This window comes from Panthera leo, chromosome A1 (genome assembly GCF_018350215.1).
Source record: "Panthera leo isolate Ple1 chromosome A1, P.leo_Ple1_pat1.1, whole genome shotgun sequence".
In the NCBI taxonomy this organism is placed as follows: domain Eukaryota; kingdom Metazoa; phylum Chordata; class Mammalia; order Carnivora; family Felidae; genus Panthera; species Panthera leo.
In genome coordinates, this window is record NC_056679.1 from 115,414,658 (window position 1) to 115,440,173 (window position 25,516).

The 25,516-nt window shown below is 42.7% G+C and overlaps 1 protein-coding gene and 1 non-coding gene across 3 annotated transcripts in view; one reads left to right on the forward strand and one right to left on the reverse strand.

Annotated features, from left to right (window-relative positions):
• The window catches only part of SIL1 (SIL1 nucleotide exchange factor), a 288,817-nt gene that overhangs the window by 244,184 nt on the left and 19,117 nt on the right, over nucleotides 1-25,516 (reverse strand). The window lies entirely within an intron of this gene.
• LOC122202418 lies at nucleotides 12,445-12,551 on the forward strand. Its single transcript, XR_006194651.1, has one exon. It is a non-coding gene; the product is annotated as a U6 spliceosomal RNA (small nuclear RNA).

Below are 25,516 nucleotides of genomic sequence, written 5' to 3' on the forward strand. Positions count from 1 at the left end.
TCACTCTCTCTCTCTCTCTCTCTCTCTCTCTCTCAAAAATAAGTAAACATAAAAAAATTTTTTTAAGTGTCAAGGTCATCTAAAACAAGGAAAGTCTTGAGGGGTGGAGGAAAAAAAAAAAAACAAGGAAAGTCTGAAAAACTATGTCATAGTCAAAAGGAGCCTAAGAAGACGTGACAACTAAATGAAATGTGGCATCCTGAACAAAAAGAAGACATTAGATGAAAACCTGAATAAAATACAGACTTTAGTTAATAATAGTATATTAGAATTTGGCTCAACAGTTGTGACAAATGTACTATACTAAAAGATGTTGATAATGGCAGGATGGGAGGCATACTGGGTATACAGTATATGGGAATTCTGTACGGGCTTTGCAAATTTTCTACAAATCTAAAATTATTCTAAGGTAAAAATTTTAGTTTTTAAAAAGTGCTTTGAAGAAAAATAAAACAGGGTATAAAATAGCAAGTGATGGAATGATGCCTGTTTTAAAGGGTTTTTTTTTTTTAATTTTTATTTTTTTGGTAATCTTTAAACCCAATCTTTAGAACTCACGACCTTGAGATCGAGTCCCATGCTCTTCCGACTCAGCCAGCCAGGCACCCCTGATGCCTATTTTAGATATGATAGTCAAGGAAGGCCTCTCTAAAGTGATATTAGAAAAGCCTGAATGAAGTGAGGGATGAGCAGTGCAGATATTAATGTAAAGAGTTACCATGCAGGCAGACCATTAAACGCAAAGATCTTGAGATTAGGGTATATTTGATATGCTCAAGGAAAGTGAGCTTGCAGCAAAGTTGCAAAGCTACTTGGGGTAAAGGGGTGAGATCATGTAGATCCTTTTAAATTAAATTTTATTTTATTTTCTAGTTGTAGTAAAATACACATAACATAAAATTTTCCAGCTTAGCCATTTTTAAATGTACTGTTCATTATTGTTAAGTACATTCACATTATTGTGCAAACAATCTCCAGAACTCTTTTCATTTTGCAAACCTGAAACTTTATACCTATCATATAGAGACTTTTAAACCACAGTAAGTACATTAGTTTCCCATGACTGCCATAACAAAATTACTGCACCCTGGTGACTTAAAACAACAGAAATGTATTTTCTCACAGTTCAGTAGACCAGATGTTCAACATCAGTTTATATATATTCATAGGTCATTGTTTTTCATTCTTGTGTAGTATTCCATTAAATGAATATACAACTTATTTAGCCATTCTCCTGTTAGTACACATTTGAGTTGTTTCTCAGTTGGGCTATTATAAATAAGGTTGTTATGAACATTCTTGCACATGTCCTTTTTGTGGACATATGTGTTCATATATCTTTGGGTATATACCTGGGAGTAGAATTGTTGGATAATAGGGAAGGTTTATGTTTTGCTTTAGTAGAAATTGAGAGTTTGCATAAGTGCTTTTACCAGTTTATATTTCCAACAGCAGTGAATGGGAGTTACAGTTGTTCCACATCCTCGCCTATACTTGGTATTGTCAGAATTTTAACATTCAGATGAGTATATAATGGTTATTCAAAGTGTTTTAATTTGCACTTTCCTGATGAATAAACAATTACGTTGAGCACCTTTTCATTGGACAACTTTAAGGAGAAAGGAAATATGATTTGACTTAATATTCTTAAAAGATTACTCTGACTTCTGCATTGAAAACAGAATATAAAGTAAGGAGCAAAGGTGGAATTAGGGAGACCAGTTATGAAGTTACTACTGTAACCTCAGGGAAGGAGAATGATGGCTTGGATCAGGACAGTGATGATAAAGTTGGTATGAAGTAGTCAGATGCAGATCATATTTAGAAGACCTAGCTTACAGAGAGCTGATAGACTGAATGTAAAGACTAAGGGAAAGAGAGGAGTCAAGAGGCAGGCCTCTAGGTATCTGAGTTGAGCAAGCAGATAAATGGAGATGCTACCTGGAAAGAACTGGGTTCTAGGATTGTACAGGGAATGGTGGGCAAGGAGAGTCAAAGAATCAAGAATTCTGTTTTGGACATATCAAGTTTGAGATTCCTATTAGACAAACAAGGGGAAATGTCAGGTAAGCATTAGATGACTAAATTGGGAGCTCAGAAGAGAGGTCCAAACTAGAGATATAAACTAAATGTCTTCAGAATAAAGAGTATTTAAAGCTTGATGCTAGAGAAAATCACTTAGAAATGAGAGTGGTAGAAAATAGATCCCTGGGACCTTGAACAGGTAGAGGGCATGAAGACAGGAGAAGGAGCTGCCAGAAAAGCAGGAAGAAATCCATGAAAGTGTTAGTGCCCAGGAAGTCAAGTAGATAGTGTTTCATTTATGTATGTATGCATGTATGTATGTATTTATTTATTTATTTATTTAGTTTTAACATTTATTCATTTTTGAGAGTGAGAGAGACAGAGCGTGAGCGGGGGAGGAGCAGAGAGAGAGGGAGACACAGAATCTGCAGCAGGCTCCAGGCTCTGAACTGTCAATACAGAGTCTGACTTGGGGCTCTAACTCACAGATCGCAAGATCATGACCTGAGCTGAATTCGGACGCTTAACTGACTGAGACACCCAGGTGCCCCAAGTGGTTAGTGTTTCAAAAGCAAGAGTGGGGAGGCATTTGGGTGGTTCAGTTGGTTGGGCTTCCAACTCTTGATTTCAGCTCAGGTCATGATCTCATGGTTCATGGATTCAGTGGGACTCTGTGCTGACAGTGCAAAGCCTGCTTGAGATTCTCTCTCTCCCTCTCTGTCTGCCCCTCCCCTACTAGTTCTCTCTTTCTCTTTCTCTCTCTCTCTCTCTCTCTCTCTCTCTCTCTCTCAAAAAATAAATAAAAATAAACTTAAAAAGAAAAACAGGAAGGGTGGGACCAACTAAGTCAAATGCTACTAAGACACAGAATAAATGACTACTGAAAACTGACAAATTGATATAGCAATGGTTCCAAGGGAGAAGGTAAGAAAGGTGAGGAAGAAGGGGTGCCTAGCTGGCTCAGTCAGTAGGGCATGTGACTCTTGACTTTGCAGTTGTAAATTCAAGCCCCAAGTTGGGTGTAGAGATTACTTAAAAATAAATAAAAATAAATCTTGGAAGGAAGGAAGGAAGGAAGGAAGGAAGGAAGGAAGGAAGGATGGAAGAAGGAAAAGTGAGGAAGATAAGCACCACCTTATCTGTGGTTGCTGTGTTGCTGTGTTGCTGGGGGGTGGGGGGCAGGGACGGGGCAGGGGAAGCCAGAATATAATCGTTAATTGGAATGGGGAAGGGAATGTTTAGAGAGAAAAATGAAAACCTTCAGACTGTCAACATCAAATATTTGTATCTTAGGCCACCAGTCCAAATGGGCAATTACTATCTTCAGACTGGAAAGATCATCGCTAAGCACAAAAATCTCTCCACATCTTCCAGGGAACTACACCTAAATATGCAAAGAGAAGGGCTTGCTGGCTAAGGGACCATCCCAGGATTTTATTCCTTCATTCATCAAGTATATATGGAGCCCCTACTATGTTAGGTGTCAGGTAGTCTAGGCTCTATGGAAACAGCAGAGAATAAAACAGACAAAACTGTCCACCCTCTGGAACTGATAGTCTCCTGTGTCCTTTCACTTTCCTCTAGCCTTCCACAACCAGAGGCCCTGAAGCTATAGGACACAACTGTGCCCTGGTCTGTGCCATCACCCCCCTGAGCCCTGAAAGGACACGTAAAACTCTCCTTTTCAGAAAAAGTAAAGAGATCAGCCCCCTTGGCAGAGGGTGAATTTTCCCCAGGGCCAAACCCAGGCTGACAGCAGAGGCCCCATATCTGGAGCACCATTAGTTTGGATGTCACTGCAATTATCACGTTGACTGCAGACAAAGCCAAGTCACAATTGAGGACAGGATTTTAAATCACAACTTTCCAGAGTCTCATTAGGTAATTGATGCTGATCACATTGCTTAATGGGGACCCATAAAATGCTTGCTATTTATATTACAAAGGGCAGAGAAAAGGCTCAGGTAACCAGATAATTGACGGATGATATGAGCGACTAGGGTGAAGGGGTGGGAAGAGACAGGGAAACCTGGTAAAGTTTCCCTGCCTGCGGATTTTAGCTTCTTATTGATGGTGACTATTTGGCTGGATTCAGAGAAGACTCTGCCCTGGTCTTCACAAAGCCCAGAGCTGCTCTTCCCAGGAGCCAGGGACTGAGATAAGAATTGTCATTTAATAGGATTTTCTACAGCAGGCTAAATCGTTTGCTAAATGAGCAATTTCAATCATCCCTTCTCCATCCACTAGGAGGGAATTAAGCTCATTTCTCCAGCCTGTATCCCCACCTCCCATACCCTTACTCCCTCACAGCTTAGTAAGAAGGATGGTCTGGTTGAGATACAGAAGGTACAGATTATAGCAAGACACTTTGGGCCCACCTAAATTCACCAGATCATGAGGCTATAAGAGATCTGCAGCCCCATTCCCCACCCTGCATGCCCCAAAGTATCCATTAAGACCCATGCACACCCATCATATGCCAGTCTCTCCAGAAAGGAGATCTCAGGGCAGGCTAATTTCCCTAATACTCACCAAGAAAGGACTATAGCACTTATTTCTGCAGAAAAGTGTGTGGGGGGGGGGGGCACGACATTCATTTATTTTCATTACTGAGATTTGGGGCTTTTTTAACAGGAACTTCCATTAAATTCCACAAATCAAGCATATAAAGCATCCTCATATCTTCTAATTATTTGGAAGAGATCTTAGGGAAAAGAAAGAAATGTTTTGGGGAGGAAGAAGCTGTACCATTTACTAACATATGAACTGAAATTGGGTTAATGGAAGATGCATCTGGTGATGGAGAATTCAGTGTTCCCAAGATTCTGTTTCTTGATTGACCTGGGGCCTCCCCACATCTGGATTCATTTCTGCTTATCCCATATGGATGACCACTGCTCTTCCTTAATTCTCTTCCTCCTCTTCCTCCTCCTCCTCTTCCTCTCCTCTTCTCTCTCTCTCTCTCCCCCATCTCTCCTCTCCCTCCCTTTCTCTTTCTCTTTCTCTTTCTCTTTCTCTTTCTCTTTCTCTCTCTTTCTCCTCTTGTATGATTTTTCTGTCTCCTTTTGCATTGTAAATGATAGATGGTATCCTCATTAAGAGTGAGGGCTTTCTCTCCAAATTTATTTACAGATTCAACACAATCCCTATCAAAATCCGAGCTGGCTTCTTTATAGAAATTTAAAAGCTAATCCTAAAAACACATAGAAATGCAAGGGACCCAGAATACCCGCAGCAATCTCAAAAAAAAAAAAAAAAAGAACAAAGTTGGAAGACTCACACTTTCTGATTTCAAAACTTACACAAATCTATATTAATCAAGACAGTGTGGTACTGGTATAAGGATAGACAAGTAGATAAATGGAATAGACCTGAAATGTCAGAGTAAACCCTCATATTTATAGTCAGTTGATTTTCAAATGATTTTCACATTTAGAGTCACTTGATTTTATGTCAAGACAATTCTATGGTGAAAGAATAGTCTTTTCAACAAATGGTTCTGGGACTACTAGATATCCATATGCACAAGAATGAACTTGGATGCCTTTCTTCATACCATACACAAAAATTAACGCAAAATGGACCATTGACTTACACAGCTAAAACAATAAAACTCCCAGAAGAAATTATGAGCAAATCTTTCTGACTTTGGGTTAGGGAAAGCCTTCTTCGGTATGGTAACAAAAGCACAAGTGACAAGGGTAAAGGAAAAAGCTAAGCTGGATGTGACTTAATCAAAATTAAAATTTTTTTGTGTGTTTCAAAGGATACCATCAAGAAAGTGGGGGGGAAAACACAAAATGGGAGAGAATATATATCTCAGAATTATATATCTGATAAGGACCTTGAATCTAGAATATATGAAGAACTCCACATCTCAATAACAAAAGACAACCCAATTTTTTAAATGGGCAAAGGATCTAAATAGATATTTCACTAAAGGAGGTAGGCAACAAGCACATAAAAAGATGTTCAACATCATTAGTCATCAGAGAAATGAGATACTACTTCACACCACTACGATGGCTATAATAAAAAAGATTGATAACAACAAATGTTGGATGGATGGAGAAATTGGAACCCTGATGCACCTCTGGTGGGATTGTAATATGCTACAGCTGCTTTGGAAAATAGTCTGGCATTTCCTCAAAAGACTGAACAGAGACTTACCATATGGGCCAGCAATTCCACTCCTAGATATATACCCAAGGGAACCAAAAACAGGTGTTCATACAGAAATTTGTACATGGATGTTCATAGCAACATTATTCATAACAGCCATAAAGTGGAAGCAATCCAAATTTCCATAAATTGATAAATGGATAATGTACCATAGTATTGCATGGTATTTCCATGCATATCCACACAATGGAATACTATGATTTCATTTCACTAGTGTTAATGGAATATTATTTGGCAATGAAAAAAATGAAGTATTGATAAACACTACAACATGGATGAACCTTAACAATTTTATGCTAAGTGAAAGAAGTTAGTCACAAAGACCACATATTGTATGATTCCATTTATATGAAATGTCCAGAGAAAGTAAATCTAAAGAGACAGAAAGTACACTAATGGTTGCCTAGGGCTGAGGATATCGAGAGGAAATGGATAATAACTCCAAATGAGTACAGGGTTTCTTTTTGCAGTGACAAAAATATTCTAGGATTGATTGTGGTGATGGTTGCACAATTCTGTAAATATAACAAAAACCACTGAATTGTGCACTTTCAATGGGTGAATTGTATAGCATGCAAATTACATCTCAATAAAGATGTATATTTATATGTATTTACATATATAAGAAAAACAACAAGAAACTCAAAAATCAACTAAAAATGCTGTATCAAATTGTTACAACTAAGTGATCTCATTGTTGTATTTTTTCAATGTTTATTTATTTTTGAGAGAGAGACAGATAGAGACAGAGGCAGAGAGAGAGGGAGACAGAGGCTCCAAGCAGGCTTTGTGCCGACAGCAGAGAACCTGATGCGGGGCTCAAACCCATGAATTGTGAGATCATGACCTGAGCTGAAGTTGGATGTTTAACTGACTGAGTCACCCAGATGCCTCTCATGGTTGTATTTTTTTTTTTTTAATAATAAAAAAAAGACTCTCAAAACAAAAAAATCTGAGAGCTTTGCTAGCACATTTTAGTTCTGGCACCTGTTGACTCTGTGACCTTGAACAAGTTACTGAATTTCACTCAGCTCAGCTTTCCCATCTGTAAAGCTTTCTCATCTAGGGCAGATCACTGTGAGGATTACATAAATTAAGATGTAAAGGGGGGCGCCTGGGTGGCGCAGTCGGTTAAGCGTCCGACTTCAGCCAGGTCACGATCTCACGGTCCGTGAGTTCGAGCCCCGCGTCAGGCTCTGGGCTGATGGCTCAGAGCCTGGAGCCTGTTTCCGATTCTGTGTCTCCCTCTCTCTCTGTCCCTCCCCCGTTCATGCTCTGTCTCTCTCTGTCCCAAAAATAAAATAAACGTTGAAAAAAAAAATTTAAAAAAAAAAAGATGTAAAGGGATCTGCCATATAATAAGTACTCAGTAAATGGAAAACATAAAGAGTCAGGGAATAGCAGTAACTAGAGAGCGAAGAAAGGAGAAAAAATAGTTTTTGTGGGCCAAGGCCACATCCATACATTTATGTCTAATGTTTGGCTGGGCTCTTGGGACATAAAGAAGTCCCTGACTTTGAGGAGCTGGAAGTCTAAGGAATCAGGCATTCCTGAAGAAAAATAATCCCAACAAAATGAGCCAGGCGCTATGATACAGTTATAGACAATTTGCTCAGGGTCAGAGGCAAAGGCTTTTAAGGGAAATGAGACTTCAAGGGTTGTCCAGACAGCAAAGGGACAAGAGGATCCTTGTCCCTTTCCCCACCATTGGTGACCAAAAGGATGTGAAGTACCCCTTTGTGGGGAAACTGGATAGAGCCAACCCAACACAGACAAAGGCAAAAGTCAAAAGAGCAGTGGCCAGGATGGGCAGTGAAGCTGGCACAGGAGGTTGAGGCTAGGGCCTGCCTCCCTGGCCTTCCAATAGGTGAGCTGAACCTTAGGAGCTCCTCCTCTTTCCCCTTGTTCCTAGCACCTCTCCACCCCTAAGCCTCGAGATCTCCTTTTCCCTCCCAACAGCCCTCTTTTGGGGAACAGCCCAGTGATCTGTGGGCAGAGCATGACACCTCCATCATTCCTCCCTCTAGTGACTCATTCCTAAGACTGGGGGTGGCAGGAAGTGCCAGAGCCCCAGAGCTACAGCCCCATCCGGATTCTGGCAGCTTAGAGACATCCTATCTTTTTCCCCTCCTCCCCACTCCCCCGCCACCTCCCTTCCCAGAGCTAGAAGCTCTGACTCTTGACATTTCTGGGTAAGAAACACCCACCTCCCCCCAAAACTCTTCTTTCCTTTCCATTGCCTCTTCTAGTCCCTCAACTCCAGCCTCTATGGGGCTGCTGGGTTCCCAAGAGAAGCAGGCACAACCCAGACCTAGGGACCCTTTTCTGGTGGAGGTGGTCAGGCAAGGTTTATATCCCCATGGCCAGGCCGTTGAGGAACAGGGCCTATGCTGTAGAAAATCTTCCAAGCAACACTTGGAACCACAACAAAAATCATTTTATGACATGTTAAGTGCTTCACAAGTTTTGTTTCATTTATTCCTCACAACAACTAGATGAGAAGATACTATTATTACTGTCATTTGGCAAATGAAAAAAGTAAGGGAGAAATAATTTAGAAAGTAGCAGAAGGGGGATCGAACCCCAGGACTCAGATATTGGGCTCTGAACCACCAGGCTCCTCTGCCTGTTTTGGGATGGAGGACAGTGTAGGCCTCTTTGAGCAGAGCCTCTGAGTCTTCTAGGGCAGCACATGCATCCCTGAAACTCTCTGTACAGCTGCCCTGAGGTCCAGAGGGGCAGAGGGCCTTGACCCCGGCCTCGCTCCTAGTTCCCCATGGCTCTTGCCCCACTTTTTACTCCTGAGTGGTGAAAATGTGGTGGGCTACTCAGGATTCTCATCCCTCTCAAGAGGTTAACTTCCTATTAAACTCCTAGGACAAACATCAATGAGATTCTTGGGTTCCCAGGGGTTACCTAGAAAGAGGGAAAAAAAGGAGCATTGCTTATAGGTTCAGGCAGCAGAAGGAGGTTACAGATACCCAAGCGTGGGGTCAGTCCAGGCTTGCAGACAGAGCAGACATCTGTCACACCAAAGAGGCATGGAGATGGCCCACATGACAAGAGAATAATAATACCCTTGAATTATGTAGTGCTTTAACATTTCTCAGGCACTTTACAAAATTTGGTCCTCGAGATGACCTCCTAGGACCCAAGGAGGAAAAAAAGCGTCTTTTATAAGCTGTCACCACCTATCAAGTTTCCCCCCTAGAGAGGGAGAGGCAGGAGACACACAAGGCAGTGAGTGAGTTAACCAAACCCAAGCTCCACTGGGTAATTGATAGTTTTTATGGTGTCTTTATCCTCAGACTCCTCAGATATCATATTTCCACTGGATTACCACATTTACATAACAGTGCAGGGTGAGAGACCCTGATAAATCTTCTCTGCACGGGGATGAATACAGTGGAAATGTACTTTGTTGACAGCGATTTGTTTTACTACACTACTGCCCTTCAATTTAGGGAGGAAAGAGCAAGGCTATTGCCCTATGAAGGGAGGGTGGAAAGGAGGGAAAGGAGAAAGGGAGGGAGGAAGAGGAGAGATCTGAAAAGACAGATGAATGAGAGGGAAGACACAGGGAGAAAGGGAGAGCTTTAGGCAAGATGGAAGGAAGGAAGGAAGGAGGGAAGGAAGGATAATAGCAATGAGAGCTCACTCTGTACTAGGCACTGTGCTAATCGCTTCCATGGATTAACTCCACTAATCCTCACAGCAACCCAGTGAGAACAGTCTGTTATTATCTCCATTGCACAGATGACAACACCCTAGTTGGGGGCAGTCTCCCGACACCCCATTCTGTTACCCCCATTTCATTTTCTTCATAGTATTTGCCACTATCTCCAATGGGGTTATTAACTCACTTAAGTCCTTATTGCCGTGTTCACAGCTCTATCCCCAGTACCTTGAGCAGTTTCTGACCCAAAGAAGATTCTCTATTTTTTTGTTTAATGTTTATTTATTTATTTTCAGAGAGATAGAGCACAAGCAGGAACAGGGCAGAGAGAGACGGAGACAGAATCCCAAGCAGACTCTGCACTGCCAGCACAGAGCCCAACATAGGGCTCTATCTCACGACCCATGAGACCATGACCTGAGCCGAAATCAAGATTTGGATGCTCAACCAACCAAGCCACCCAGGTGCACTCCAAGGAGATTCTTAATAAGAATACTTGTCATAGGAATGAAGGGATAAGAAGCTCCTGGGGAGTGAGCACCACCCTGCCTCCCACACAGGGTGATGTGATGGCAACAGTGGACTGAGGGCAGGTACTGGAGGTGCTCTCTCTTGCCATACACACGGAGGGAACTGTTATCAGCTGCTGTGTATTTAGTGAAGAAGAAATGCATTTTCTCCTCCATCCTTTCCAGCTGTTTTCTTTTTTTCTTTTTTAAGTTCCCTCAGATGTTCCGCCCCTTTCTGTCCCACAATTAATTCGGCATCCACTAATTGTATCCTCCTCACTTTCTGTCTCTTATTCTTTTCTTTTTTTCTTCCCTCTTGCTTCTCTTTCCCATGCTTCTCTTGAGAAGAGCTCATCCAAATGAATTGAAATTGGTAATTTCAGAGGTCAACTTCTACTGTTGCATGTCCAGTCTTGTCCCAAAGCCTTCTCCCTGCAAAGGGCATTTTTCTCAATCTATAAAATGGACAGAGTTTTTTTACAGGGTTTTTGAACCAGTGCTGGTGGGCCTGTGAGGGAAGGGTACCAGAACCACAGCACTGACCTTCCTACATCCTTATCCAGAGAAGCCTCACCAAAGCCTTGAGGCCACAGGAAGCTATTACCCAACAGAGAGCTATTTCCTGTCCCAGTGTATGTGCTATTTAATGTTATTTACAGTAAATATGAATCGGGAGATAACAAGCCTCGCTTTCCCTCTCTCTTTAGGATGTTGAAAGTTCCTCAATCCATTGAATAACAGCGTCTGCTGAGGGCATAAATGGCAAGGCCAATGGATAAGTGTAGGAGGACCATGTCACCACAGGGCTTGCAGTGTATCAAAGTGGCTAGGAATATGGGTCCCAAGATTCAGACAGCTTCGAGTTTGAAGTCTGGCTTCTCTATGAATACACTACAGGTGGCAACGGTGGAAGTTGGGTGTCAGATGAGTCCTATGGTATTTTCCCCAAATCAGGCATTCTTGCTAGGCCTACCAGAGCCTCCTGTACCAAATCCTTGTAGCACTTGGCCAGTCGAGGTGGGATTATTTCTTGCAGGAAAGTTCAACCCAACAGAGTATGTGCTCCTCAAAGTCAAGAACTCAGTTTTTTCTCTGTATCCCTAGAGCCAGGCCACATGCTGGACATAAAAGAAGGACAATGTCCAGACTTTCCTTTTCTTCCAGAAAATGGAAGGTACTTATTTTCTTCCTCAAGGACACTATTCATTGAGACTTTGATATGCTTAACACCCACTGTGTGCTACATACCCTAACTATGTTATCTTCTTTTATCCTCATAATGGTCCTTGAGTTAGGGACTGAGAGCATATGCATTATCTCTCCCCTCGACTATGGAAAGAGGCTCCTTCTGGAAGAACACTGAGTTCTTCTTCGTTTGATACCCAACTTCTATCCTTCCCATCTGCGGTATATGCATACAGCAGCCAGAGTGATCCTTTTAAAATCATGTCACTGTTCTGCTCAGAACCCTTCAATAGCTTCCCATTTCATCAGCATAAAATCCAAATCCTAACTATGCCCTACAAAACCTTACATTACCTCCTTAATCCCCAGTGCACAAGCTTAATGACCTCACGCCCTACCATTCTTCCCCTTGCTGCCTGACATATTCTTAAACATTGCTGTGTACACTCTTGCCTCAGGCCCTCCTGGCTGTCCCCTGTGCCTACAAAGCTTTACCCTGATCTCTCCATGGTTTGGACCCCTGCTTATTTCAAGTTTTGTTCAAATGTCACTGTATAAGGGAGGTCTTCCATGACTCCCCTGTGGTGATTTTAAAATATGTCCACAAAACCTCTGAGACTCCTCCCTTCAAGAGACAGAACTTCATCCCCCCCCCATCCCCTTGAGTATTGGCTTGATTTAGTGTCTACTTTCTAAATAATAGAATACGGTAAAAGTAACGGCATGTGACTTGTAAGACAAGGTCATAAAAGGCATTGGGATTACCCTAGTCTGGCAATGAAAAACCATCAGGCAAACTCAAATGTGGGGACATTCTACATAATACCCGATCAGTACTCTTCAAAATTGTCAAGATTATGAAAAACAGTGCTTGCTTTGGCAGCACATATACTAAAATTGGAACGATTCAGAGAAGATTAGCACGGCCCCTGCACAAGGATGACATGCAAATTCATGAGGTGTTCCATGTTTTTGCCATCAGAGAAATGCAAATCAAAACTACAATGAGATATCACCTCACCCCTGTCAAAACGGCTAAAATCAACAATACAAGAAACAACCAGTGTTGGCAAGGATGTGGAAAAAAAGGAACACTCCTGCACTGTTAATGAGAATGCAAACAGGGCAGCCACTGTGGAAAACAGTGTGGAAGTTCCTCAGAAAGTTAAAAATAGATCTACCCTACAATCTGGCAACCTCATGACTTGGTATTTATTTACCCAAAGAAAACAAAAACACTAATTCAAAGGGATACATGCACTCCTAGGTTTATAGCAGTATTATTTACAATAGCCAAATTATGGAAGCAGCCTAACTGCCCATCGATTGATGAATGGATAAAGAAGATGTGGTGCGTATATATGCAATGGAATATTATTCAGCCACAAAAAAGAATGAAATCTTGCCATTTGCAACATTGTGGAGGGAGGTAAAGAGTATTATGCTAAGCAAAAAAGTCAGAGAAAGACAAATACTGTATGATTTCACTTATATGTGGAACTTAAGAAACAAAACAAATGAGAAAAGGGGAGAAAAGACAGACAAACCAAGAGACAAACTCTTAACTATAGAGAGCAAACTGATGGTTACTAGGGGGGAGGTGGATGGGGGAAATGGGTGAAATAAATGATGGGGATTAGGTGTGCACTTGTGATGAGCACCAGGTCATGTATGGAAGTGTTGAGCCATTATACTGCACACCTGATACTAATATTACACTGTATGTTAACCAACTGGAATTAAAAACTTGAAAGAAAAGACGATGAGGGGCACTTGGGTGGCTCAGTCGGTTAAGCGTCCAACTTCAGGTCAGGTCATGATCTCACAGTTCATGAGTCTGAGCCCCGCATTGGGCTCTGAGCTGACAGCTCCAAGCCTGGAGCCTGCTTCGGATTCCGTGTCTCCCTCTCTCTTTCTGTCCCTCCCCTGCTCGTGCTCTGTCTTTCTTTCTCTCTCTCAAAAATAAATAAACATTAAAAAAATTTTTTTAAAAAGAAAAGATGATGAAAAAGAAAGAGTAGGAAACTCTTATTGTTGATCAAAGAAGACTAAAGAAACATACTGACTGAACACAACATAATCTCCTGGACTGGGTACTGGAACACAAAAGACATTAATGGAAAAACAGGTAGAATCTGAATAAAGTATGTAGTTTAGTTAATAGTAGTGTACCAACATTAATCTCTTGATTTTGAGAAATGTAGCATGGTTATATAAGATATTAACATTAGAAGAAGCTGGGCGAAGTATGTACGGGAACTCTCTGTACTATCTTTGTAGCTTGTCTGTAAATCTAAAGTTATTCCTAAATATTAAGTTTTTTTTAAAAAGACATTGTGTCTTCCCCTTGTTTTCCGTCTTAGGAACGCACATGCTGCCATGTCACCAGGATACTCAAACAGCCCCAGGAGGAGGGTGAGCACCTGAAGTGTCCAGTGAAGAGCCATTGGAGTGAACCATCCTGGAACAGAGTCCTCCAGCCCCCTGTTGAGGTTTCAGGTAACTGCAGTCCCATCTGACATTTTGACCGCAGCATCAAGAAAGTCCCTGAGCTAGAATGACCCATCTAGGCCACTTCTGAATTCTTGACCCTCAGAAACTGTGAGACAATAATTTATTGCTGTTTTAGGCTTCTGAGCTTTAGAGTAATTTGTTACACAACAATAGGTAACTAATACATCTAGATAGGGGCGCCTGGGTGTCTCAGTCGGTTGAGTGTCCGACTTTGGCTTAGGTCATGATCTCACGGTTCATGGGTTCAAGCTTCACACCGAGCTCTGTGTTGACAGCTCACAGCCTGGAGCTTGATTCAGATTCTGTGTCTTCTTCTCTCTCTCGGCCCCTCCCCAGCTCGTTCTCTCTCTCTCTCTCTCTCAAAAACAAATAAGTAAATCTTAAAAAATTAAAAAAAAAATACATCCTGATAGTATACATTTAGATAGGTAACTATCTAAAATAGCCTCCTTCTAGTCACACTCAACCCTCCTTTCCAACCTCAATTTGCTTTATAGCACTTACTTAGCAGGTGACACCACATTACATGTTTATTTAACTTTTGTCTCTACCCTAGAATGTAAGCTGCATGCAAGGGGAAACTTTGTTTAGTTTATATCCCCTGCACCTAGAACTGTGCCTGACACATAGTAAATGTTCGATAAGGAATACTTGCAGTTATTATTTTTGGATAACTAGGGGTTAGGTAAAAATCCTTCTCGATCCTCACCCAGAAAAGACAAAAGCAAAAACAAAAACAAATCCAGCCCCTGTGGGTGGGGCTGGAGGATGGGGGCCAAAGTGGTTGAGGTTGAGGCAAAGTAGAACTAGGAAATGTGAGCAGAGACAAGTCTGAAACTCTAAGATCTGACTGAGTTCTTCATCTATTGAGAGACCTTAGACAAGCCTCTTCTTCCCTCTGGGGCTCTGTTTCTCCAAACATAAAATTCGAAAGACTGGGATGACCTGAAAGATCACTAAGATATCTTTTAGCTCTAATAGTCAAAGATTCTATGGACTGTCCCAGGGTGGGTTGGGAGGAGGTACAGGAGCTCAGTTCTGGAGATGGAGAAATGGAGAAGGATGAGCTCCTTCCTGGAGCTCACCTCCTGGAAACCTTTTCCCGTGTGATAATCTATTCCTTTGCCAAGGCCCAGCTCCCTACCTCTGCAAAGCCCACAGGCTGCCAATAATCCATTAGCACAAGTCTTCATAACACGTTCCCCACACTGTATTATAACTTGACCTTTGTATCCGGGGGTGTCAGCTCCTAACAGGAGTAAGTAAGCCCGTGGGCAACACACGGCTTGCAATTCCTGCCTTGGGAACTTAGATCCTAAAGAAAGGAAGGAAAGAGATAACAGGGGAGGAGGCAGAAGAGCAGGGATATGCAGGTCTGAAACCCCTTAAACCTCTGCCTTTTCTCTCCTCTCCTCCAGTCTTGGCCTCACCACCAAGAGAAGCATGCACATCAGCCTGCCCACCCCTTTGCCTCACCTAAGTACTAGGTCAAATGCCATTTATTTGAACCGTATTAACTTTCCCCTGCTCTTCCCTCCCTTAGCCCCCCACCCTTTCCCCATAATAAACATACCCTGAGTCCCTTCCTAACATCTGTTCCAGGTATCTGACAGCTTCCTGATATTTAGTATGAAGACAGGTTTGAGGGGCATTTTTTCTCCCTAACAGCTCATGGAAAGGCTTCGAGAACTTGATATGTTCTGAGAATCATAGGTGGTGGGATTATGTTTAGGCTGTAAAGTGAGGTTGGGAACAGTGGGATGAGGCAGGACAGGTAGGCAGGAATAAGCCTTGGTAGAGGATTTTGTCCCATAGGCCATGGAATTCTGAGGAATTCTGCATAGACTGGAACTCACTGCTCTTCCATTCAGCCCTCCTTACTTACATCCCTTCCTATCTCTCTCTGCCCCCAACCCCTGTCGCATTTGTCTCATACCAAAATGTTAATAACACCCGAGATTTACCGAGAACTCTCACTGTGTAAGTTTCCTGTTCACATTACCTCATATCCATCGTTCAGTACTGAGGAAGTAGGCATTATCATCCCCACTTCACAAGTAAGGAAAATGACCCCAGTAAGTGGTTTGCCCTATTGCAAACTAAGGAAGAAGCAGAGCCCAACTGCTCAACCATTACACTGATTGGTCCCTGCTCTCTACCTTTTTTCTAATCTCTTCTTTGGGGGAGATGTCTGTAAGAAGGTCTTTGAGGCCTGGAGGCAGAACTGGGAAGCGCGAGTACAGGAACCAGACAATGCTGGAAGTGGGATCTCTGGGTTCTGATGGGACCTATCTCACCCATCCTTGCTCACCTCTCTGCTTGGCAGGAAGTGTCTCCCATTGTCCCCATTTCCTGACTTGACCCACTTGCTTACTCCAGTTCCCACATGCTTTTTCACCTCCTGACATACAGTTTGCCCTTGTCTTTCAGTTTCTAGGTGACACATTTGTTCTGAAAATGCCTAGAGGGACTAGGACCCTCTGGAACCTCTGCAGATAATTCAGATGTCTGGAGAGTATGGCTTTACCTACCCTGTCTTCCCCCAACTCTAACAAAATGGGTGTGGACTGACCCTGGGTTTCCCAGGCTCTTCAGCAAAGGTTAGCTCCTCTCTACCTCATCTCCCACTACCTACGCCTGTGCCCTGTCACAGGCTACATATATATAACCCCATGCACTTCCCCAAATATGGCAAATTCTTGAAATCTTTGCATGTGCATTTTCTCTCTTTGGAATGCCAGCATCTTCTCTACTCCAAGTTTTTCTTCAGGAAAACTCCTAATTATCCTCAAGCTTTGCTCAAACATGATCTCCAGCCCCACTGATTTCATCATCACTCAGGCCATCATTTCCTGCCTGGACTGCTCCCTCACTAGTCTCTAGGATGTCTCCCTGGCCCTACACCATCCAGTGCCCACACTGCACCCACAGTAACCTTTATAAAATGCAAACATGATCTTATCACTTCCCTTCTTAAAATTTTCAAATGGTTTCCCATGCGCTGAAGGTAAAGTCATAACTCAACCTGGTTTGGCTGCTTCTTGCACCCCACTCCCACCCACTTCTCTTGCTTCACATCCTCCAGCCCTACCCACCACCCTACTGGTAATCCAGCCAGATTTCCTGACACTTTTACTCAGGTCCTTGAAACTTGCCTGTTCTCTCTTGACTACATAATGTTCCCTTGGCTGGAACTCCCTTTTCCTCCTTTTCCCCCAGCTGATTTCTACTCACCCTTCAGGCAGATCTTGGCCTGGACTCACTTCACCACAGAGCCTTCCAGAACCCCCCTGATGAATCAAGCTGCCTCTGCTTTCTTGCCCTCACTGCCCATTATTTCCCCTACGACAGCATTTATCTGGTCCTTTACTACATATTTGTTTGCTCATGTGTTTCCCATACTCAACTGGGCCCGACCTTATTCCCAGTTACAACCCAGAGTCTAGTGCCGGTGGACTTTCCAGAACAATTGTTGAATTGGTGAGTGAACAAAGCCTTCCCTGTCTTCACAGTGCAGACTCAGGTACCCACTGCAGTTTCTGCTACCACCACATCGTACATACTATTCTGGATTATGGGTGATTGTTTCTCTGGGTGTTCCTCTCTCTTTATGGATGGGGATGGCACCTTGAATGTACTCCAAGGCCTAAAACAGAGGTCAGCACTCACCTTCCATCGTCTTCCTCTATTTTTTATTCTTATTTTTAACAAGTTTTTATTGAGTAACTACTACATACTAGATACTTTGGATACAGCAGTGAACAAGGTAGCCAACACCCTGCCCTTAGGCTCACATTCTAGTGGCATATATGGGTGCCTAGTGAACAGGGGGTTCAGTGGATCTCAGTCCTACTGGGAAGCCCCTGAGGGCTTTTGTGTCTGCAACTGCAAAGCAAGGAGCACAGCCTCAGGGGAAAGAGAATATATTTTCTTGGTGACATCTGGACCTCCCTTTGTTTAGGTCTCCACGAGACTAGCCATCAAGCAGCAGCAGGAAGTGGGGGGGAGAGAGGAAGATGGAAGATGGTCTTGCAGCCCAGTGCCTACAACCACTTCATCCAGGCAACTGGCTTTTTTCTCTACCCTGGAACAGAGAAATAAAGAGATCCACAGAAGGAAAGACATAAATGGATAGAAATGACAGAGGAAAAGTAAGGAGAGAAAAAGTCAAACAGAGACATGAGGAGGAAGAGGAGTCAAACACGTGGACAGGGAAGGAGATGAAGGCAGAGATAAAAAAGCCTGCAGGATTGAGCCCTGCCTGTCTCATTTGGGTCACTGGGGGGAATAAAGAGGATTCAATTTTGAGCTCTTGGGATTCCCTGAATGATCCCTCAAGTTATCTCTGGCCCCATCTGGCCTAGGAGGCTTCTGCCAGGGACCTACCAGCCCTCAAACCAGAATATACTCCACGCGACCCTCAGGAGTAGGGACAGGCAGTGATGGAAAAATACAGTTGCTTTGGGAACAGCAGTCCCTTATTTTCATCTTTTTCAGTAAAGATCATAGAAAAGACCCTGTGTTCACCATCTGTTTCCTAACTGGGGGCTCCAGGCTTTGCTCCCTGAGATGCAGGCCTGACAATATCTCAATCTGCAGGCACAGCACAGAAACTCCTCTGAGCTGAGAGCTGGGGAAGCAGCCCCCACCCCCAGGAGCCCCCAGATGCCAAGCACGAGCCTGAGTTGCTAATAGTGCCCTGCTTTTGCCAGCAGCTTCAGCTGCTCGCTCCTGAGGCTGTGATGCCATCTGCTGCTCAATTTAGGAAACTGGATGACTCTGTCTGCACAACCAAGGGAGAGCAGGGCAGTTGGGAAGGGGGCCCACCTAGGTCTCAGAAGAGCCATGTCTTTGTCTCTGGACGGACCCAGTAACAGGCCTCAGTGACAGAGCAATGCTCTGTTCACTGTCACCATTCTCCTTAGACAAGGCAGGATGCCTCTCTTTCACAGGAAGGTACCTAAGGCTTCTGGAGAGACAAGGAGGTTGGCTCTGCCCTTCATCAAAGTCCAGTGTTGTCTCAAGGTTAAATTGCCCAGAGGGGTCTCAGCCTGCCTTTGAAGTTCTATAGCTTTCCTCAAAACATTTTGTTTTCTTTGCAGGTTTAAGTAAGATTATTCCAAGTTATATTAATTGGGTGAATGAAATAATGAGGCCAGGCCTAGAGGAAGTGGGGCTTTGAAGAAATGAGCTTGCTCATGCAGAATCGAAATAAGGCCTTCAGACTCTCAACGGGTTTCTGAAGTTCCTGCCGTGTGGTACCTTTTCAGGCCTCAACCAGATAGGGTTGTGAGCTCCAGTGTTATAGGGGCCACCTATAATGCCTGGCACCTATTTTTGATATTTCTTGAAGTAATGGTTAGCTTGAGATTTCCCGCAAATCAGTTGAGGTAGCCAACCTCGGAGGTGATCCCCAATGATCTCCATGTCCTGAGAATCACCCATTTATAATCCCCCTTCCACAAAGTACAAGCATTAATCTATGACCAACAGAATAGGACAGAAGTAATGGTGAGTAATTTCCAAGATTAGATTAAAAAAGACACTGTGGCTCCCTTCTCTGCGGCTGTTCCTCTCTCCCTCTCCCTCTCTCTGCCTCTTTCCCTCATCACTTGTTCTGAAGGAAGCCAGTTGCCTTGTTGCTAACAGCCCTATGGAGAGGTTCATGCAGTAAAGAACTAAGGCCTTCTGTCAACAGCCACATGATTGAGATTGGAAGCAGATCCTCTTAGGAAGCCTTCAGATGACTGCAGCCCTGGCAAACGGCCTGACTGCAAACTCATGAGCAACCCTGAGTCAGTTCAGCTGAGTTATTCCTATTTCCTTACCCTCAGAAACTCAGATAAATGTTCAAAGTTTGGGGTAATTTGTTATGCAGCAACACAATAAATCTGTCATATGGTATTATTATTATTATATCATGGCGTATCATCTGCATTATATCACTCCATTTCCTTATAACATCTAATATGTGGACCCCACCCCCTCAACCTCTTTAACCTCATCCTTTACTTACCCCACCCTCTCCCCAGCTCAGCCTCACCCAAGGCTCACTCCTGCTTCACTCAAGCCCTTTGAATTTGCTTTTCTGTCTGCTGGAGCCCCCTCCCAGCTACCCCTAAATCTCTGCACGATTGCTCCCTTATCTTGTTGAGGTCTTGTATTCACATGTAGCCTTTTATTTTTTTTTTTCTTTTAATAAATGTTTATCTATTTGTTTTGAGAAAGAGAGAGAGTGTGGGGGTGGGGGGCAAAGAGGGAGACAGAGATTCCCAAGCAGGCTCCACACTGTCAGCACAGAACCCCATGCAGGTTTCAATTCCACAAATCTTGAGATCGGGACCTGAGCCAAATCAAGAGACAGACACTTAACCGATTGAGCCGCCCAAGTCCCCCCACATATAGCCTTTTCAAAGTAGCTTTCCTTGACCCTCTGCACACCTGAACTACAGCTCCCATGTGTGCCTATTCTTTTCCCTAATTTATTTTTATCCTTAGCCCTTATGATTATATAACATATATAATAAAATATATTTTACATATTTATCTTCTCATTTCTATCTCTCCCCTTGAATATATGCTCCATGAAGGCAATAATTTGTGTTTTTGTCTATTTTGGTCACTGCTCTAGCCCCAACACTTGGACTAGTGATTAGTGATACACATAACAGATGTGTACATATTCAGTTGAATAGGGACAAAATGTTACAATTCATCAATTGTAGTATGTATATCCTCTAGATGCCTCATATCACATGTCATGTTATGATGTCACATATATATTACCTTAAATGCAGTGTAAGGCAGTGCAGAGAGAATAGAGCCACATATAAGGAGACCTAGCTTTGTTGCTTGCTGGCTAGCTACATTACTATGAGTGAGGCTTGTAACCTCTCTGAGCTCAGTTTTACTCATTTGTAAAGTGAAGTTATTATAACCTCCCTGTCCTACCTATAATGTAGATATAGAAATCAAATAATGAATGTTACAGTATTTTTTAAAAATCTAACACATAATATAGTTTCTGAAATGTTTTCTAAAGGCCATGTCACGTGTCTCAGGATATGCTCTTGGGGATGGGGGGAGATAAAAAGGTCAAAGAGGTTTGGGAAATTTGGTTCCAATATTCTTTTTTTTTTAATGTTTATTTATTTTTGAAAGGGGGGAGCACAAGCAGGGGAGGGGCAGAGAGAGAAAGAGAGAGAGAGAATCTGAAGCAGGCTTCAGGCTCTGAGCTGTCAGCACAGAGCCTGATGCAAGGCCCAAACTCACCAACCCGTGAGATCATGACCTGAGCTGAAGTCAAACGCCTCACCAACTGAGCCACCCAAGCGCCCCATTGGGTTCCAATACTCTAATGACTCTTCTTGAACATTCACAACCATTAGCATATGAAAGGGTCTGAAAATCCTGCATGTAAGGTCTTTCCCAATGCACCTGACTATACTTGGTCTTGAGCTTTGTAATACATAATATACCACCTTTGTCATCAGGATGACATTGCTCCTTTAGAGCAAGAAGGAATTCTAAAGTTCCTAAAACAAATCCCAGTGAGGTGGGCAATGAGATCCAACAGGTGAAATGGAGACTGGGAGGAGGGAGGAGAAGAAGAAAAAGGCAAAGGAGGGAAGAGAGAGAGGGGAGGGAAATCAAGAACAAGGAAAGGGGAAGGAAGAGGAAAAAAAATAGTGAAGGAAAAAAAGGACAACTAAACTCATCCCCTTTGAAACGAAAAGAGTTCTGCAGAACAAAGGCAACCTGAAATTTCCCAGGAGTGGATGGCAGGAAGGGATCGGAGGGAGCCATCTACGAATTCTGATGCTGCCCACGGAACCCAGTTTATTCCTTTGAGTGTTGCTTCTGCCAATTTCCACAGGTGGAGCTCGGGCTTCCTTTTTGGCTCCAAGGAACCTCTGAAGCGATTTCTTCTTTATCAGAGAGGAGGAACCAGGTAAACCAAAACAGCAGCTTCTCGATTTAGTGTACTCACTAAGTGCCTGAAATGGCAGCTGCCATTTTTCCTTTCCTCACAAGCAATAAGCTTTCTTGGCAGCATCCATCTCCCCAGAGCACGCCTGACTTGCAAAAGGAAGAGGAACTGCAATTCCTCCCGCAAAGATTCCCTAGGCTGAGTGGGAGAGGAAGAGGCGGGCAGGTTTATTCTTGACCTCCAAGTAGGCCTGCCCTAGCCTAGTCCAGACACTAATAGAAAAGGAGATTCTGCGCTCCCTCTGGCATCCACTCACACTTTCAGCCCTCATGGCTAGGAAGTCCTTTGTTATATCTCATTTCAGTCTTTTCCCTGTAACTTCATTTTTTACTGCTTTTCCCTTACCCCAGAAGAAGGGAGTGATTTGACTGTCATAAGTTGCATGTATAGAACAACTTACAGTATAACCAGTATAGTTATAACCCATATCTTTGGGCATATGATTGGTGAATACTATTCAAGGAACTTCATTTCCCACCAACTCAGAAACCGGGCTCTTTTTTTTTTTTTTTTTTTTCTTAATGTTTATTTCTTTATTTTGACAGAGAGAGAGATAGAGTGAGCAGGGGAGGGGCAGAGAGAGAGGGAGACAGAGAATCCTATGCAGGCTCCGCGTGATGTGAGGCTCAAACTCACAAACCGTGAGATCATGACCTGAACCGAAATCAAGAGTCAGACATTTATAACTGAATGAGCCACCAGGTGCCCCTCTTTTTTTTTTTTTTTTTTATTGTGTGATTCATAGTGGGCTAGGGAGTCATGAGAAAGGAAGTGACATAGGTTGAGCACCTGCCTGGTCCCTTATATATGACATCTCATTTCATCTTCACAACAACCTAAAATGTAGAGACTCTAATTCCCATTTTATAGGTGAAGGTACTGAAGTCCAGAGGTCACTTAAAGTCAAACAGCTGACAGGTAGGTGGTGGAGCCAGAATCTCATCGACATCTCACTCCCAAATCCATGTTCTCTCTACCCAAGGGGCTTGACTAGATCACACAGAAACCTGGGTCTTTGGTTTCTTTGCATTCCTTGTGAATATTAGGTTTATCCCCTAGCCCTACAAACATGCAGGGTACACTTAACATCAGAAAAGTGCAGGGGCACCTGGGTGGCTCAGTCAGTTAAGCATCCTACTTAGGCTCAGGTCATGATATCATGGTCCCTGGAGACCCGCTTAGGGCTCTGTGCTGACAGCTCAGAGCCTGGAGCCTGCCTCTAATTCTGTCTCTCCCTCTCTCTCTCTCTGCCCCTCCCCCACTTGCAGTCTGCCTCTCTCTCTCTAAAAATAAACATTAAAAAAATTTTTTTTAAAAAGCACAAGTAACTCTCAAGTCTTTGCTGTGACCAAATCTGTAGTCACTCTACCTGATGTCCACCTGCTTCACCAGATCGTAATCTCCATAATGGTAAGGATCATGTCTATCTTATTCATCATACTATCCCTCCCTAGTGCCTACCACACGGCCTGCTACTTGGTAGATACTCAATATGTGTTGACTGAATGAATGATGACAGAAAGAGAAGACTCCATAAAACAAGGTAAGAGAATGTGAGACAAACATTTAAAAGGCCAACATTCAATTTAAAGAAGGAGAAAAGAGGTAGCTAGGAAGAGGGTGAGAGACAGCAAGATAAGAAAACTCAGCACAAACAAGCAAGATAAAAATAGCCTCTTGCCACTGTCCTTTTAAAATTACTTTCTATATTTGAGCCTAAGTGACAAGTGAAATCTCCTCTGTAATTTCCCATGTGTTCAGCTTAATGAATTTCTGGCAAATGGTTTCAGCATCGGAGGGCCAATTTGGACATCATGGGGGTGGAGTTGGTGAGAAAATGAAGGGTATGGAAATAGACTAATTGAGTCTAGAAACCAAATAAAGAGGTGATTGGAGGCATGTGAGGAGGGAGTCAAGTCTTGGAACTTGCTCAACATCAAGAAGGACTAAGAATTGGTCTTGCTCTAGCTGATGTCATTGTGATGTTTCCCTACATGCTACAGAAGGAGTCCAGAATCCCAAGATGGCCTTGAAACGATTCTTTGTGTCACACTGCCTATCTTCTAAAGAGCTTTATTTGTTTATATAGAGAGCATTATATTAATGATTTAATTTTAGCCATTGGAGGGAATAAAGAAACTGTCTTTTTCATGTCCATAAATATTGTACACAGTAGGCATACCATAAATGTTCAACCAAATCATTATGAGGGAGTGAAGTTAGGAAGTAGGACAGGAATGCATAGTCTACTCCTCTGAATCTGTTCAGGCTGCCCACCCGGATGCATTAACTTTCTCTGTATACTAAGGAAGGAGCTCTGAGGGGCCACAGGACCCAGAATAAAAAGCTTTTTCTAGTCCTTAAAATTGTAAATGACCATGCAGACCACAATTTTAATCAGAATACGTGTCTTTCAGCTCCCCAAGTATGCTTTTTCATTGTTGTTTTAATAGCTTTATTGGTATATAAGTCATATATCATACAAGTCACCCATTTCAAGTATAGAATTAATGGTTTCTTATTACACTCACAGATAAGTGTAACCATCACAATTTGAGAATATTTCACCACCTCAAAAAGAAACCTATAATCTTTAGCTATCACCACCCTCCTCTTTTTTTTAATGTTTATTTGTTTGAGAGAGAGAGAGAGAGAACACACGCGCGCGCATGAATGCGCACATTAGCAGGGGAGGAGCAGAGGGAGGGGTAGAGAGAATCCCAAGCAGGCTCTGCATTCTGAGTTCCACCTCACAAACCATGAGATCATGACCTGAGCTGAAATCAAGAGTCAGATGCTCAACCTATTGAGCCACCAGGTACCCCAACCCTCCTCCCCTTTATTTATTTTCTGTCTCTACAGATTTTCCTGTTCTGGAGTTTCATATGAATGGAATCAAACAATATGTAGTTCCACTTCTTTAACTTAATGTAACATTTTCAAGGTTCACTCATGTTGTAGCATGAATTAGTACTTCATTCCTTTTTTTGACCAAATAATATTCCGCTATATAGATATTCCACATTTTGCTTATCCATTTGTCAGTTAGACATTTGAGTTGTGTTTTAGCCCCTATGAATAATGCTGCTACAAAAATTTGTTTTTGTATGGACACACAGTTTCATTTTCTTGGGTATATACCTCTAAGAGTAGAATTGGTGAATCATAAACTAACTCTATGTTCAATCATTTGAGGAACTGCCAGACAGTTTTTCAAAGCAGCTGCACCATTTTACATTCCCACCAGCAGCGTATGATGATTCCAATTTCTCTATATCCTTGCCAATCCAACTATGCTTTTGAGAAATAACAAGGACAACTGCAGGGATCCACTCTGATCTAAATAGCTATTACAGAGAAACAGCAAGAGGAGTAGAGCCCAGGGATGGAAGAGGGATCCCTCTTCTCCTGTAAGCTCTTAGGATCATCCAGAGG